The sequence below is a fragment of the Hordeum vulgare genome, chromosome 1H (genome assembly GCF_904849725.1).
Source record: "Hordeum vulgare subsp. vulgare chromosome 1H, MorexV3_pseudomolecules_assembly, whole genome shotgun sequence".
Taxonomy (NCBI): Eukaryota; Viridiplantae; Streptophyta; class Magnoliopsida; order Poales; family Poaceae; genus Hordeum; species Hordeum vulgare.
Window position 1 is genome coordinate 505,329,421 of NC_058518.1, and position 16,070 is coordinate 505,345,490.

Consider the following 16,070-nt stretch of genomic DNA (forward strand, 5'->3'; position numbering starts at 1 on the left):
CTTCAGGATATTCTTGACCGCCGTCTAGTGATCCACTCCTGGATTACTCTGGAACCTACCTGCCATACTTATGGCCAGGCTAACATCCGATCTAGTGCACAGCATTGCATACATGATAGAGCCTATGGCTGAAGCATAGGGGACGGAGCGCATATGCTCTCTATCTTCATCAGTTGCTGGGCACTGAGTCTTACTCAATCTCGTACCTTGTAAAACTGGCAAGAACCCTTTCTTGGACTGTTCCATTTTGAACCTCTTCAAAACTTTATCAAGGTATGTGCTTTGTGAAAGTCCTATCAGGCGTTTCGATCTTACCCTATAGATCTTAATGCCTAGAATGTAAGCAGCTTCTCCTAGGTCCTTCATAGAGAAACTTTTATTCAAGTAACCTTTTATGCTCTCCAAAAGCTCTACGTTGTTTCCAATCAGTAATATGTCATCCACATATAATATTAGAAACGCCACAGAGCTCCCACTCACTTTCTTGTAAATACAAGATTCTCCAACCACTTGTATAAACCCAAATGCTTTGATCACCTCATCAAAGCGTTTGTTCCAACTCCGAGATGCTTGCACCAGTCCATAAATGGATCGCTGGAGCTTGCACACCTTGTCAGCATTTTTAGGATCGACAAAACATTCGGGTTGCATCATATACAACTCTTCCTTAAGGAAACCGTTAAGGAACGCCGTTTTGACATCCATCTGCCAGATTTCATAATCGAAAAATGCAGCTATTGCTAACATGATTCTGACGGACTTAAGCATCGCTACGGGTGAGAAGGTCTCATCGTAGTCAACTCCTGGAACTTGTGAAAAACCCTTTGCCACAAGTCGAGCTTTATAAACGGTCACATTACCGTCAGCGTCCGTCTTCTTCTTAAAGATCCATTTGTTCTGAACAGCCTTGCGGCCCTCAGGTAGTATCTCCAAAGTCCACACTTTGTTCTCATACATGGATCCTATCTCGGATTTCATGGCCTCTAGCCATTTGTTGGAATCTGGGCCCACCATTGCTTCTTCATAATTTGCAGGTTCATTGTTGTCTAACAACATGATTGACAAGACGCGATTACCGTACCACTCTGGAGCAGCGCGTGATCTCGTCGACCTGCGTGGTTCAACAGAAACTTGAACTGGAGTTTCATGATCATCATCATTAACTTCCTCCTCAACCGGCGTCACAACGACAGAGGTTTCCCCTTGCCCTGCGCCACCATTTAGAGGGATGAGAGGTTCGACAACCTCGTCAAGTTCTATCTTCCTCCCACTCAATTCTCTCGAGAGAAACTCCTTCTCGAGAAAAGTTCCGTTCTTAGCAACAAACACTTTGCCCTCGGTTTTGAGATAGAAGGTGTACCCAACTGTCTCTTTTGGGTAACCTATGAAGACGCACTTTTCCGCTTTGGGTTCCAGCTTTTCAGGCTGAAGCTTTTTGACATAAGCATCACATCCCCAAACTTTAAGAAACGACAACTTTGGCCTTTTGCCATACCACAGTTCGTATGGTGTCGTCTCAACGGATTTCGATGGTGCCCTATTTAAAGTGAATGCAGCTATTTCTAATGCATAACCCCAAAATGATAATGGCAAATTAGTAAGAGACATCATAGATCGCACCATCTCTAACAAAGTACGATTACGACGTTCGGACACACCATTACGCTGTGGTGTTCCAGGCGGTGTTAACTGCGAAACAATTCCACATTGTCTTAAGTGAGTACCAAACTCGAAACTCAGATCTTCACCCCCACGATCAGACCGTAGGAACTTGATCTTCTTGTTACGATGATTTTCCACTTCACTCTGAAATTGCTTGAACTTTTCAAATGTTTCAGACTTGTGCTTCATCAAGTAGACATAACCATATCTACTTAAATCGTCAGTGAAGGTGAGGAAATAACGATATCCGCCGCGTGCCTCTACGCTCATTGGACCACACACATCGGTATGTATGATTTCCAGCAAGTCACTTGCACGCTCCATTGTTCCGGAGAACGGAGTCTTAGTCATCTTGCCCATGAGGCATGGCTCACACGTGTCAAGTGAATCAAAGTCAAGTGACTCCAAAAGTCCATCAGCATGGAGTTTCTTCATGCGCTTTACACCAATATGACCTGGGCGGCAGTGCCACAAAAATATGGCGCTATCATTGTTTACTCTAACTCTTTTGGTCTCAATGTTATGTATATGCGTATCGCTATCAAGATTCAATATGAACAATCCTCTCACATTCGGTGCATGACCATAAAAGATGTTACTCATAGAAATAGAACAACCATTATTCTCAGACTTAAAAGAGTAACCGTCTCGCAATAAACAAGATCCAGATATAATGTTCATGCTCAACGCAGGCACTAAATAACAATGATTTAAGTTCATCACTAATCCCGCTGGTAGTTGAAGTGACACTCTGCCGACGGCGATTGCATCAACCTTGGAACCGTTTCCTACGCGCATCGTCACTTCGTCTTTCACCAGCCTTCGTCTATTCCGCAGTTCCTGCTTCGAGTTGCAAATGTGAGCAACAGAACCGGTATCAAATACCCAGGCACTACTACGAGAGCCGGTTAAGTACACATCAATAACATGTATATCAAATATACCTGATTTTTCTTTGCCCGCCTTCTTATCTGCCAGATACTTGGGGCAATTGCGCTTCCAGTGACCCATACCCTTGCAATAGAAGCACTCTGTTTCAGGCTTAGGTCCAGCCTTGGGTTTCTTCGGCGGATTGGCAACAGGCTTGCCGCTCTTCTTCGAATTGCCCTTCTTGCCTTTGCCGTTTCTCTTGAAACTAGTGGTCTTGCTCACCATCAACACTTGATGCTCTTTACGGAGTTCAGACTCTGCGACTTTCAGCATCGCAAACAACTCGCCGGGAGACTTGTTCATCCCTTGCATGTTGTAGTTCAACACAAAGCCTTTATAGCTTGGCGGCAGTGATTGAAGGATTCTGTCAGTGATAGCTTCTTGCGGGAGTTCAATCCCCAGTTCAGCTAGACGGTTTGAGTACCCAGACATTTTGAGCACATGTTCACTGACAGACGAGTTTTCCTCCATCTTGCAAGCATAGAATTTATCGGAGGTCTCATACCTCTCGATCCGGGCGTTCTTCTGAAAGATAAACTTCAACGCCTGGAACATCTCAAATGCTCCATGACGCTCAAAGCGACGTTGAAGTCCCGGTTCTAAGCCATACAAGACTGCACATTGAACTATTGAGTAGTCCTCCTTACGTGCTAACCAAGCGTTCTTAACATCCTGATCAGCCGTAGCGGGTGGTTCATCTCCTAGCGCAGCATTAAGGACATAATCCTTCTTTCCAGCTTGTAAGATTAGCTTAAGATTACGAGCCCAGTCTACAAAGTTGCTTCCATCATCTTTCAACTTAGCTTTCTCTAGGAACGTATTAAAATTCAGGATGACACTTGCGTGAGCCATGATCTACAACACAAATATATTCAAAGTGGACTTAGACTATGTTCAAGATAATTAGAGTTCAACTTAATCAAATTATATGCTAAACTCCCACTCAAAAAGTACATCTCTCTAGTCATTTGAGTGGTTCATGATCCACTTACACTATCCCAAGTCCGATCATCACGTGAGTTGAGTATAGTTTCAGTGGTAAGCATCCCTATGCTAATCATATCAACTATATGATTCATGATCGACCTTTCGGTCTCATGTGTTCCGAGGCCATGTCTGCACATGCTAGGCTCGTCAAGCTTAACCCGAGTGTTCCGCGTGCGCAACTGTTTTGCACCCGTTGTATGTGAACATTGAGTCTATCACACCCGATCATCATGTGGTGTCTCAAAACGACGAACTGTAGCAACGGTGCACAGTCGGGGAGAACACAATTTCGTCTTGAAATTTTAGTGAGAGATCACCTCATAATGCTACCGTCGTTCTAAGCAAAATAAGGTGCATAAAAGGATTAACATCACATGCAATTCATAAGTGACATGATATGGCCATCATCACGTGCTTCTTGATCTCCATCACCAAAGCACCGACACGATCTTCTTGTCACCAGCGCCACACCATGATCATCCATCAACATGTTGCCATCGTGGTTGTCGTGCTACTTATGCTATTACTACTATAGCTACATCCTAGCAAAATAGTAAACGCATCTGCAAGCACATATGTTAGTATAAAGACAACCCTATGGCTCCTGCCGGTTGCCGTACCATCGACGTGCAAGTCGATATTTCTATTACAACATGATCATCTCATACATCCAATATATCACATCACATCGTTGGCCATATCACATCACAATCATACCCTGCAAAAACAAGTTAGACGTCCTCTAATTTTGTTGCTGCAAGTTTTACGTGGTGACCAAGGGTATCTAGTAGGATCGCATCTTACTTACGCAAACACCACAACGGAGATATATGAGTTGCTATTTAACCTCATCCAAGGACCTCCTCGGTCAAATCCGATTCAACTAAAGTTGGAGAAACCGACACTTGCCAGTCATCTTTGAGCAAAGGGGGTTACTCGTAACGATGAAACCAGTCTCTCGTAAGCGTACGAGTAATGTCGGTCCAAGCCGCTTCAATCCAACAATACCGCGGAATCAAGAAAAGACTAAGGAGGGCAGCAAAACGCACATCACCGCCCACAAAACCTTTTGTGTTCTACTCGAGAAGACATCTACGCATGAACCTAGCTCTGATACCACTGTTGGGGAACGTCGCATGGGAAACAAAAATTTTCCTACGCGCACGAAGACCTATCATGGTGATGTCCATCTACGAGAGGGGATGAGTGATCTACGTACCCTTGTAGATCGTACAGCAGAAGCGTTAGAGAACGCGGTTGATGTAGTGGAACGTCCTCACGTCCCTCGATCCGCCCCGCGAACAATCCCGCGATCAGTCCCACGATCTAGTACCGAACGGACGGCACCTCCGCGTTCAGCACACGTACAGCTCGACGATGATCTCGGCCTTCTTGATCCAGCAAGAGAGACGGAGAGGTAGAAGAGTTCTCCGGCAGCGTGACGGCGCTCCGGAGGTTGGTGATGATCTTGTCTCAGCAGGGCTCCGCCCGAGCTCCGCAGAAACGCGATCTAGAGGAAAAACTATGGAGGTATGTGGTCGGGCAGCCGTGAGAAAGTCGTCTCAAATCTGCCCTAAAAGCCCCATATATATAGGAGGAGGGAGGGGGACCTTGCCTTGGGGTCCAAGGGACTCCCAAGGGGTCGGCCGAGTCAAGGGGGGGAGGACTCCCCCCCCCCCCAAACCGAGTTGGACTTGGTTTGGTGGGAGGAGTCCCCCTCCCTTCCCACTTCTTCCCTCTTTTTTTTCTTTTCCTTTGATTTCTTTCTCTTGGCGCATAGGCCTCCTTGGGGCTGTCCCACCAGCCCACTAAGGGCTGGTGTGTCTCCCCAAAGCCTATGGGCTTCCCCGGGGTGGGTTGCCCCCCGGTGAACTCCCGGAACCCATTCGTCATTCCCGGTACATTCCCGGTAACTCCGAAAACCTTCCGGTAATCAAATGAGGTCATCCTATATATCAATCTTCGTTTCCGGACCATTCCGGAAACCCTCGTGACGTCCGTGATCTCATCCGGGACTCCGAACAACATTCGGTAACCAACCATATAACTCAAATACGCATAAAACAACGTCGAACCTTAAGTGTGCAGACCCTGCGGGTTCGAGAACTATGTAGACATGACCCGAGAGGTTCCTCGGTCAATATCCAATAGCGGGACCTGGATGCCCATATTGGATCCTACATATTCTACGAAGATCTTATCGTTTGAACCTCAGTGCCAAGGATTCGTATAATCCCGTATGTCATTCCCTTTGTCCTTCGGTATGTTACTTGCCCGAGATTCGATCGTCAGTATCCGCATACCTATTTCAATCTCGTTTACCGGCAAGTCTCTTTACTCGTTCCGTAATACAAGATCCCACAACTTACACTAAGTTACATTGCTTGCAAGGCTTGTGTGTGATGTTGTATTACCGAGTGGGCCCCGAGATACCTCTCCGTCACACGGAGTGACAAATCCCAGTCTTGATCCATACTAACTCAACTAACACCTTCGGAGATACCTGTAGAGCATCTTTATAGTCACCCAGTTACGTTGCGACGTTTGATACACACAAAGCATTCCTCCGGTGTCAGTGAGTTATATGATCTCATGGTCATAGGAATAAATACTTGACACGCAGAAAACAGTAGCAACAAAATGACACGATCAACATGCTACGTCTATTAGTTTGGGTCTAGTCCATCACGTGATTCTCCCAATGACGTGATCCAGTTATCAAGCAACAACACCTTGTTCATAATCAGAAGACACTGACTATCATCGATCAACTGGCTAGCCAACTAGAGGCATGCTAGGGACGGTGTTTTGTCTATGTATCCACACATGTAAATGAGTCTTCATTCAATACAATTATAGCATGGATAATAAACTATTATCTTGATACAGGAATTATAATAATAACTATACATTTATTATTGCCTCTAGGGCATAATTCCAACAGAGCAGGATGGTGACATAGGCTGGCCCATATCAGACACGAAGCACTGTCATCTTTCATGCCTACTCTTCCTCGTCGGAGCAGGTCGCATGGACGTCTTGGTCGACATGAGATCGACGATGGACGTGCACGAGTTATCCTCGTGGTTGCGACGGTAAGGGGGTGTCACTCACCCGTTGCGGCTTTGTGGCGGCGTGCGCCTCCGCCTACGTAGCATCGGCCTCGAGGGTTGTCACATCTTGTCGCGTCATGTGCCTAGCACATTGGGAACGCCTCACGTCCGCAAGTTCCAAGCGCCATTTGCACGGACACAACGGATTCCCACGGAGAGAGTTTGACCCTGGTCTGGCACACTCCTCCCGGGAGCGGCGGTGAGCCAAGTGGACGGCCATCTTCTCGTCGTCCCTGCATGGGATGAGATCACAGTCAACGGATCGGGAGATCTCGAAGTCGAATCCACTTTGTGTCATACCAGAGAAGGTTGGAGTTCGCCAGATAGGAGCTAATGGACGAAGGGAACTGAAAGGAGCGGAGTGGCTAGGGTTTGGTCCGGAGTGCGAATAGGGATGAATATATGTGGGGCCATGGTGGGCCATAGTGGGCTGGATCCGACATGACGGACGCGTCAGGGTGTCCATATATCCATCCCACATACGGACTGGGTATGGGTGTTGGGATTGAAGCCACTTTCCACAATCTCGCACATACATTAGAGGAACTCTTCACATGATCACGCATCTCAATTTTCCATGTTGGGGATTTCCCCTTTGTATCATATAGAGGGGTGTGCCTTGAAATTAAATTTGGATTCTCTAGGTGGTGGTATCGGGTAGTTCCAAGTTTAGTGGGATTGCTCCCCGACGATGGGGTGGGGTGGTCATGTCACATGACCACCGGTGGGTGCAACCACCATTGCATTCACTGTATAGGCACCAGCGAGGTTTCCCAATGCCACTCTCACCTCCACTGCTTTCAACTAGATTTTGGAGGCTTGTTAAGGTTTTGTGCGAATAATAATCTAGTTAAATCTGTAGAGCTATAAATCTTCTCATCTTGTCATGAGGCATCCACCTCTTTATTATCTTGCTTCATAGATTTAGCTAAATCTTTCTTCCCATTTTGGCACTTCTCACTCTAGGATGATTAAGCCACAAGATAGTGCACGAGGCTCGGATACCAATTGAAAGGATCAAGATGGACCTGGGGGGTGAATAGGTATAATTATAATTTTAAATTTATTGCTAGCAAGTTTAGGCAAATGCGAAATATAAAGATGACCCTAAAAAATGCTAAGTGAGGTAACAAGTGTAATGAAGTGGTCACACTGAGTTAACAAATAAGCAACAAAAGAAGATATAGCAAGTGTAAGCAACGAAACAAGATATGACAAGTAAAGAACTAGGGTTAGAGATAACTGAACTTCAGAAATGAGGATGTACCCAGATCTTCACTTCCTTTTGGGGGGAATCTAATCACCGTGAGAGGGTTGGGTGTTACCACAAAGGCACCCAACAGTGGAGGATCTACAGCAAGGCCCAAAGCGCCGTGGCCCGCCCAACCTATGAGGTTTTCTTTAAGGTATATTTATTTTTGGGACATAGAATCCAAGCGCAATAGCTATTTCTATGAGCCCGCCCGCACAACAATTTAGGCCAAGCTCCACCACGGCACATCAACACCACGAAGGATCACCCTATTCTCCTTGAGATATCACAACAAATGCAATTTTCAACCATTAGTGGTAGACCTTGCCGCGGCCTCCAATCATTGACAAACTTTCCGGGGTAAATCACTAGTCGATTTCTCACTGAAGCACTCCTACTACCTAGGAGTCTCCAAACTTCAAGAGTAACAAGATCAAAGGGAAAAAACTCTCAAGGCTTGCTTAAATCACGATTGCTTGGGTCAAAAAGTGGCAGGATCACTTGATCTATAAATGGGTGAAACCTCTCTCAAGAACTCTCACAAATTTCTATGGGATCTGCGATTTTGTGCAGGGAAAGTGAGAGGGAGACTCTTGAGTGTTGTAGGGTTTGTTTCAAATTATTGGTCATAGCCCTCTATCAAATGGTGGAGGGGTATATATAGCTAACCAAGAACTAGCCGCTCGAGGTAGATTTTTTGCATGGGCCTAATGTATGGCCGATTTAGATCAGGAAAATAATACATATTTTACGAAACCATGTGTGATGGATCAAATCCATAGTCCATTCTTCTTTCAATAGGACCGACTGACAATTGAATCCATTTTTTCTCATTATTTGACTATCCATAATAGTGCGTAAAGTAGGAACCTGGATAGTTCGACGAATGTAGTAAGAAAGTAGAAAAACAGAGCAAAGCACATCATCGACCGAACGTCTCGCATGCAACCCAGACAGTCTGGCAATCTAGACATCCGGGTAGGAGGTGTTGGGGAACGTCGCGTGGGAAACAAAAAATTTCCTACGCTCACCAAGATCAATCTATGGAGATCAACATCTACGAGAGGAGGAGTGCATCTACATACCCTTGTAGATCGCTAAGCGGAAGCACTGACAAACACGGTTGATGTAGTTGAACGTCTTTACGATCCAATCATGATCCGTCCTGCGATCCAATCATGAATGTCCCGATCAAGTGTCAACCAAATGGCACCTCCGTATTCAGCACACGTACAACTTGATGACACCTTCACCACCTCGATCCAGCGAGTGTGGATAGAGTAGTAGCTGAGTTCTCCGGCAGCACGACATTGTGGTGGTGGTGGTGGTGTTGGGGAACGTAGTAATAATTCAAAATTTTCCTACGTATCACCAAGATCAATCTAGGAGATGCTAGCAATGAGAGAGTGGGAGTGCATCTTCATACCCTTGAAGATCGCTAAGTGGAAACATTGCAAAGAACGCGGTTGATGGAGTCGTACTCATGGCGATTCAAATCGTGGAAGATCCGATCCAAGCGCCGAACAAACAGCGCCTCCGCGTTCAACACACGTGCAGCTTGGGGACGTCTCCTCCTTCTTGATCCAGCAAGGGGGGGGAGAAGTTGAGGGAGAGCGCCGGCAGCATGACGACATGGTGGTGGTGGACCTCGTGGTTCTCCGGCAGAGCTTCGCTAAGCACTACGGAGGAGGAGGAGGTGTAGGAGGGGGAGAGTTGCGCCAGTGGCAAGGGGATCAGGTGTGCCACAACCCTCTCACCCCTCATCTATTTATAGGCTGAAGGGGAGAGGGGGCTGGCCCCTTAGATGCCTCTAAAGGGGGTGGCGGCTGGCAAGGGGGGAGGCTTGCCTCCCAAGTTGGTGGGAGGCGCCCCCACGCCCTAGGGTTCCCAACCCTAGGCGCATTGGGCCCTTGGGGAGGGTGCACCAGCCCACTAGGGGGCTGGTTCCCACCCATATTCATCCCATGTGGTCCTCCGGGGCAGGTGGCCCCTCCCGGTGGACCCCCGGAACCCTTTCGATGGTCCCGGTACAATACCGATAAACCTGAAACTTTTTAGGTGACTGAAATTGGACTTCCCATATATAAGTCTTCACCTCCGGACTATTCCGGAACTCCTCCTGACATCCGGGATCTCATCCGGGACTCTGAACAACTTTCTATAACCACATACAATTCCCATTACAACTCTCGCGTCACCAAACCTTAAGTGTGTAGACCCTACGGGTTCGGGAACCATGCACATGACCTAGACACCTCTCCGGCCAATAACCAATAGCGGGATGTGGATACCCATATTGGCTCCCACATGTTCCACGATGATCTTATCGGATGAACCACGATCTCGGGGATTCAATTAATCCCGTATACAATTCCCTCTGTCCATCGGTATGTTACTTGCCCGACATTCGATCGCGTCGGTATCCCTATACCTTGTTCAATCTCGTTACCAACAAGTCTCTTTACTCGTTCCGTAACACATGATCCCGTGACTAACTCCTTAGTCACATTGAGCTCATTATGATGATGTATTATCGAGTGGGCCTAGAGATAATTCTCCATCACACAGAGTGAAAAATCTCGGTCTCGATCCGTACCAACCCAACAGACACTTTCGAAGATACCTGTAGTGCACCTTTATAGTCACCCAGTTACGTTGTGATGTTTGATACACCCACAACATTCCTACGGTATCTGGGAGTTGCACAATCTCATGATCTAGGGAAATTATACTTAACATTAGAAAAGCTCTAGCAGATGAACTACACGATCTTGTGATATGCTTAGGATTGGGTCTTATCCATCACATCATTCTCCTAATGATGTGATCCCTTTATCGACGACATCCAATGTCCATGGTCAGGAAACCATGACCATCTATTGATCAACGAGCTAGTCAACTAGAGGCTCACTAGGGACATGGTGTGGTCTATGTATTCACACATGTATTACGGTTTCCGGTTAATACAATTATAGCATGAACAATAGACTATTATCATGAACAAGGAAATATAATAATAACCATTTTATTATTGCCTCTAGGGCATATTTCCAATAGTCTCCCACTTGCACTAGAGTCAATAATCTACTTACATTGTGATGAATCAAACACCCATAGAGTTCCGGTGCTGATCATGTTTCGCTCGTGGAAGAGGCTTAGTGAACGGATCTGCGACATTTAGATCCGTATGTACTTTACAAATATCTATATCTCCATCCTGAATGTAACCACGAATGGAGTTGAAACGACGCTTGATGTGTTTGGTCTTCTTGTGAAACCTGGGCTCCTTGGCAATGGCAATGGCTCGAGTGTTGTCACAGAAGAGAGTCGTCGGGCCCGACGCATTGGGAATCACTCCTAGGTAGGTGATGAACTCCTTCATCCAGACTCCTTCCTGCGCTGCTTCTGAAGCACTATACTCCGCTTCACATGTAGATTTAGCCACGACGCTTTGCTTGCAACTGTACCAGCTGACCGCCCCACCATTCAAAATATACACATATCCGGTTTGTGACTTGGAGTCATCCGGATCTCTGTCGAAGCTAGCATCGACGTAACCCTTTACGACGAGCTCTTTGGCACCTCCATATACGAGAAACATATCTTTAATCCTTTTCAGGTACTTAAGGATATTCTTGACCGCTGTCCAGTGTTCCATTCTGGGATCACTTTGGTACCTCCATACCAAACTTATGGCAAGGTTCACATCAGGTCTCGTACACAACATGGCATACATAATAGAGCCTATGGCTGAGGCATAGGGGACAACACTCATCTTTTCTCTATCTTCTGCCGTGGTCGGGCATTGAGCTGTCCTCAATCTCACACCTTGCAATACAGGCAAGAACCCCTTCTTGGACTTATCCATATTGAACTTCTTCAATATCTTGTCAAGGTATGTGCTTTGTGAAAGACCAATGAGGCGTCTCGATCTATCTCTATAGATCTTGATGCCTAATATGTAAGCAACTTCTCCAAGGTCCTTCATTGAAAAACACTTATTCAAGTAGGACTTTATGCTTTCCAAAAGTTCTATATCATTTCCCATCAACAATATGTCATCCACGTATAAAATGAGAAATGCTACAAAGCTCCCACTCACTTTCTTGTAAATACAGGCTTCTCCATAAGTCTGTACAAACCCAAATGCTTTGATCACCTCATCAAAGCGAATGTTCCAACTCCAAGATGCTTGCACCAACCATAGATGGAGCACTGGAACTTGCATACCTTGTCAGCATTCTTAGGATCGACAAACCCTTCTGGATGCATCATATACAATTCTTCCTTAAGAAAACCGTTAAGGAATGCCGTTTTGACGTCCATTTGCCAGATCTCATAATCATAAAATGCGGCAACTGTTAACATGATTCGGGCGCACTTCGGCATTGCTACAGGTGAGAAAGTCTCATCGTAGTCAACTCCTTGAACTTGTCGATAACCCTTAGCAACAAGCCGAGCCTTATAGACGGTCACATTACCATCCATGTTAGTCTTCTTCTTAAAGATCCATTTATTTTCTATGGCTTGCCGATCATCGGGCAAATCCACCAAAGTCCACACTTTGTTCTCATACATGGATCCTATCTCGGATTTCATGGCTTCAAGCCATTTGTTGGAATCCAGGCCCGTCATTGCTTCTTCATAGTTTGAAGGTTCACCATTGTCTAACAACATGATTTCCAGGACAGGGTTTCCATACCACTCTGGTGCGGAACGTGTCCTCGTGGACCTATGAAGTTCAGTAGTAACTTGATACAAAGTTTCATGATCATCATCATTAACTTCCTCTCTAGTCGGTGCAGGCACCACAGAAACATTTTCCTGCGCTGCACTACTCTCCGGTTCGAGAGGGGGTACAATTACCTCATCAAGTTCTATTTTCCTCCCACTTACTTCTTTCGAGAGAAACTCTTTCTCTAGAGAGGATCCATTCTTGGCAAGAAAGATCTTGCCTCCGAATCTGAGATAGAAGGTATACCCAATAGTTTCCTTAGGGTATCCTATGAAGACACACTTTTTCGATTTGGGTTCGAGCTTTTCAGGTTGAAGTTTCTTAACATAAGCATAGCATCCCCAAACTTTCAGAAAGGACAGCTTAGGTTTCTTCCCAAACCATAATTCATACGGTGTCGTCTCAACGGATTTAGACGGTGCCCTATTTAGAGTGAATGCCATAGTCTCCAATGCATATCCCCAAAATGATAGCGGTAAATCAGTAAGAGACATCATAGATCGCACCATATCCAATAGAGTGCGATTACGATGTTCGCACACACCATTACGCTGAGGTGTGTGATACGTCTCCAACGTATCTATAATTTTTGATGGTTCCATGCTATTATCTTGTAAAACTTTGGATGTTTTGTATGCCTTTTATATCTTTTTTTGGGACTAACTTATTAACTCAGTGCCAAGTGCCAGTTCCTGTTTTTCCTGTGTTTTTGACCCTTTTCAGAGGAGGATTTTAAACGGTGTCCAAACGGAATAAAACTTCCAAAAAGATTTTTTCCGGAACAGAAGATACGCACGAGACTTGAGAACCAAGGCAAGGGCCACCAGGGGACCCCACAAGCCCCCTAGGCGCGGCCAGGGGGGCCCGCGCCTAGCAGGCTTGTGGCCCCCTATGGCTCGTCTGCCCTACCTCTTCCGCCTATAAATTCAGAAAAATTCCAAAACTGACGAGGAGATCCACGAAAATACTTTTCCGCCGCCGCAAGCTTATGTCTCCGCAAGATCCCATCTGGGGCACGTTCTGGTGCCCTGCCGGAGGGGGGATTCGGATATGGAGGGCTTCTTCATCAACACCATGACCTCTCCGATGATGCGTGAGTAGTTCACCATAGACCTTCGGGTCCATAGCTAGTAGCTAGATGGCTTCTTCTCTCTCTTGGATCTTCAATACAAAGTTCTCCATGATCTTCATGGAGATCTATCCGATGTAATCTTCTTTTGCGGCGCGTTTGTCGAGATCCGATGAATTGTGGATTTATGATCAGATTATCTATGAATCTTATTTGAGTTTCTTCTAATCTCTTATATGCATGATTTCATATCCTTGTAATTCTCTTCGAGTTGTGGGTTTTGTTTGGCCAACTTGATCTATGATTCTTGCAATGGGAGAAGTGCTTGGTTTTGGGTTCATACCGTGCGGTGACCTCACCCAGTGACAGAAGGGGTAGCGAGGAGCGCATCGTGTTGTTGCCATCAAGGGTAAAAAGATGGGGTTTTCATCATTGGTTTGAGTTTATCCCTCTACATCATGTCATCTTGCTTAAAGCGTTACTCTGTTCGTCATGAACTCAATACACTAGATGCATGCTGGATAGAGGTCGATGTGTGGAGTAATAGTAGTAGATGCAGAAAGTATCGGTCTACTTGTCTCGGACGTGATGCCTATATGTATGATCATTGCCTTAGATATCGTCATGACTTTGCGCGGTTCTATCAATTGCTCGACAGTAATTTGTTCACCCACCGTATTATTTGCTATTTTGAGAGAAGCCTCTAGTGAACAGTATGGCCCCCGGGTCTACTTCACACCATATTTTCGTCCTTACAATTTTACTTCGTTGCACTTTCCGCCTTCAGATCTCACTTTGCAATCAATCTTGAAGGGATTGACAACCCCTTTATAGCGTTGGGTGCAAGCTCTTTTGTGTTTGCGCAGGTACTCTGGACTTGGCGCGATTCTCCTACTGGATTGATACCTTGGTTCTCAAACTGAGAGAAATACTTACTGCTCCTGTGCTGCATCGCCCTTTCCTCTTCAAGGGAAAAACCAACGCAAGCTCAAGAGGCAGCAAAAGGAATTGTGTCGCCGTAGCAGAAGAATTTCTGGCGCCGTTGCCGGGGAGGATCAAGTCAAGAACTCATCCAAGTAGGTGTCGCAAACTCATCTCTTGCATTTACTTTTTTGTCTCTCGTTTTCCTCTCCCCCACTTCTGAAAAACAGAAATTTACAAAAATATTTGCCTTTTTACGTTTGCCCTTTTCTCTCGCTTGCTTTCTGTTCGCTTGTGTGCTTGCTTGCTTGATGAAGTCACCATGACTGAAAACACCAAACTTTGTGACTTCTCGAATACTAATAATAATGATTTTATTAATACTCCGATTGCTCCCGCCACTAGTGCGGAATCATACAAAATCAATGCTGCTTTGCTGAATCTTGTTATGAAAGAGCAATTCTCCGGCCTTCCTAGTGAAGATGCCGCATCCCATCTTAATACCTTCGTTGAGCTTTGCGATATGCAAAAGAAGAAATATGTGGATACTGATGTGATTAAATTGAAGCTTTTTTCCTTTCTCATTGCGAGATCGAGCAAAAACTTGCTTTTCATCTTTGCCCAAAAATAGAATTGATTCTTGGAATAAGTGCAAAGATACTTACATATCCAAGTATTTTCCGCCGGCTAAGATTATCTCTCTCCCTAATGATATTATGAATTTTAAGCAACTTGATCATGAACATGTTGCACAATCTTGGGAGAGAATGAAATTGATGATTAGAAATTGTCCCGCTCATGGCTTGAGTCTTTGGATGATTATACAAATCTTCTACGCTTGCTTGAATTTCGCTTCTAGAAATATCTTGGACTCCGCTCATGGAAATCACGTTAGGAGAAGCCACAAAACTCCTAGACAATATCATGACGAACTACTCTCAGTGGCACACTGAAAGGTCACCTACTAGTAAGAAGGTACACGCTATAGAAGAAATTAACTCGTTGAGTGCTAAGATGGATGAGTTAATGAATTTTGTTGCTAGTAGAAGTGCTCCTTTAGACCCTAATGACATGCCCTTGTCTTCCTTGATTGATAGTAGCAACGCTAGCTTGGACGTTAATTTTGTTGGTATGAATAATTTTGGCAACAACAATGCTTTTAGAGGAAACTATGTTCCTAGGCCTTTTCCTAGTAACCCCTCTAATAACTTTGGCAACTCCTACAACAATACTCATGGAAATTACAATAGATTACCCTCTGATCTAGAGAGTAATATCAAAGAGTTTATCAACTCGCAAAAGATTTTCAATGCGGCCATAGAGGAAAAACTACTCAAAACTGACGATTTGGCTAGGAGCGTTGATAGAATGTCTAGTGATATTGATGCTTTGAAAGTTAGA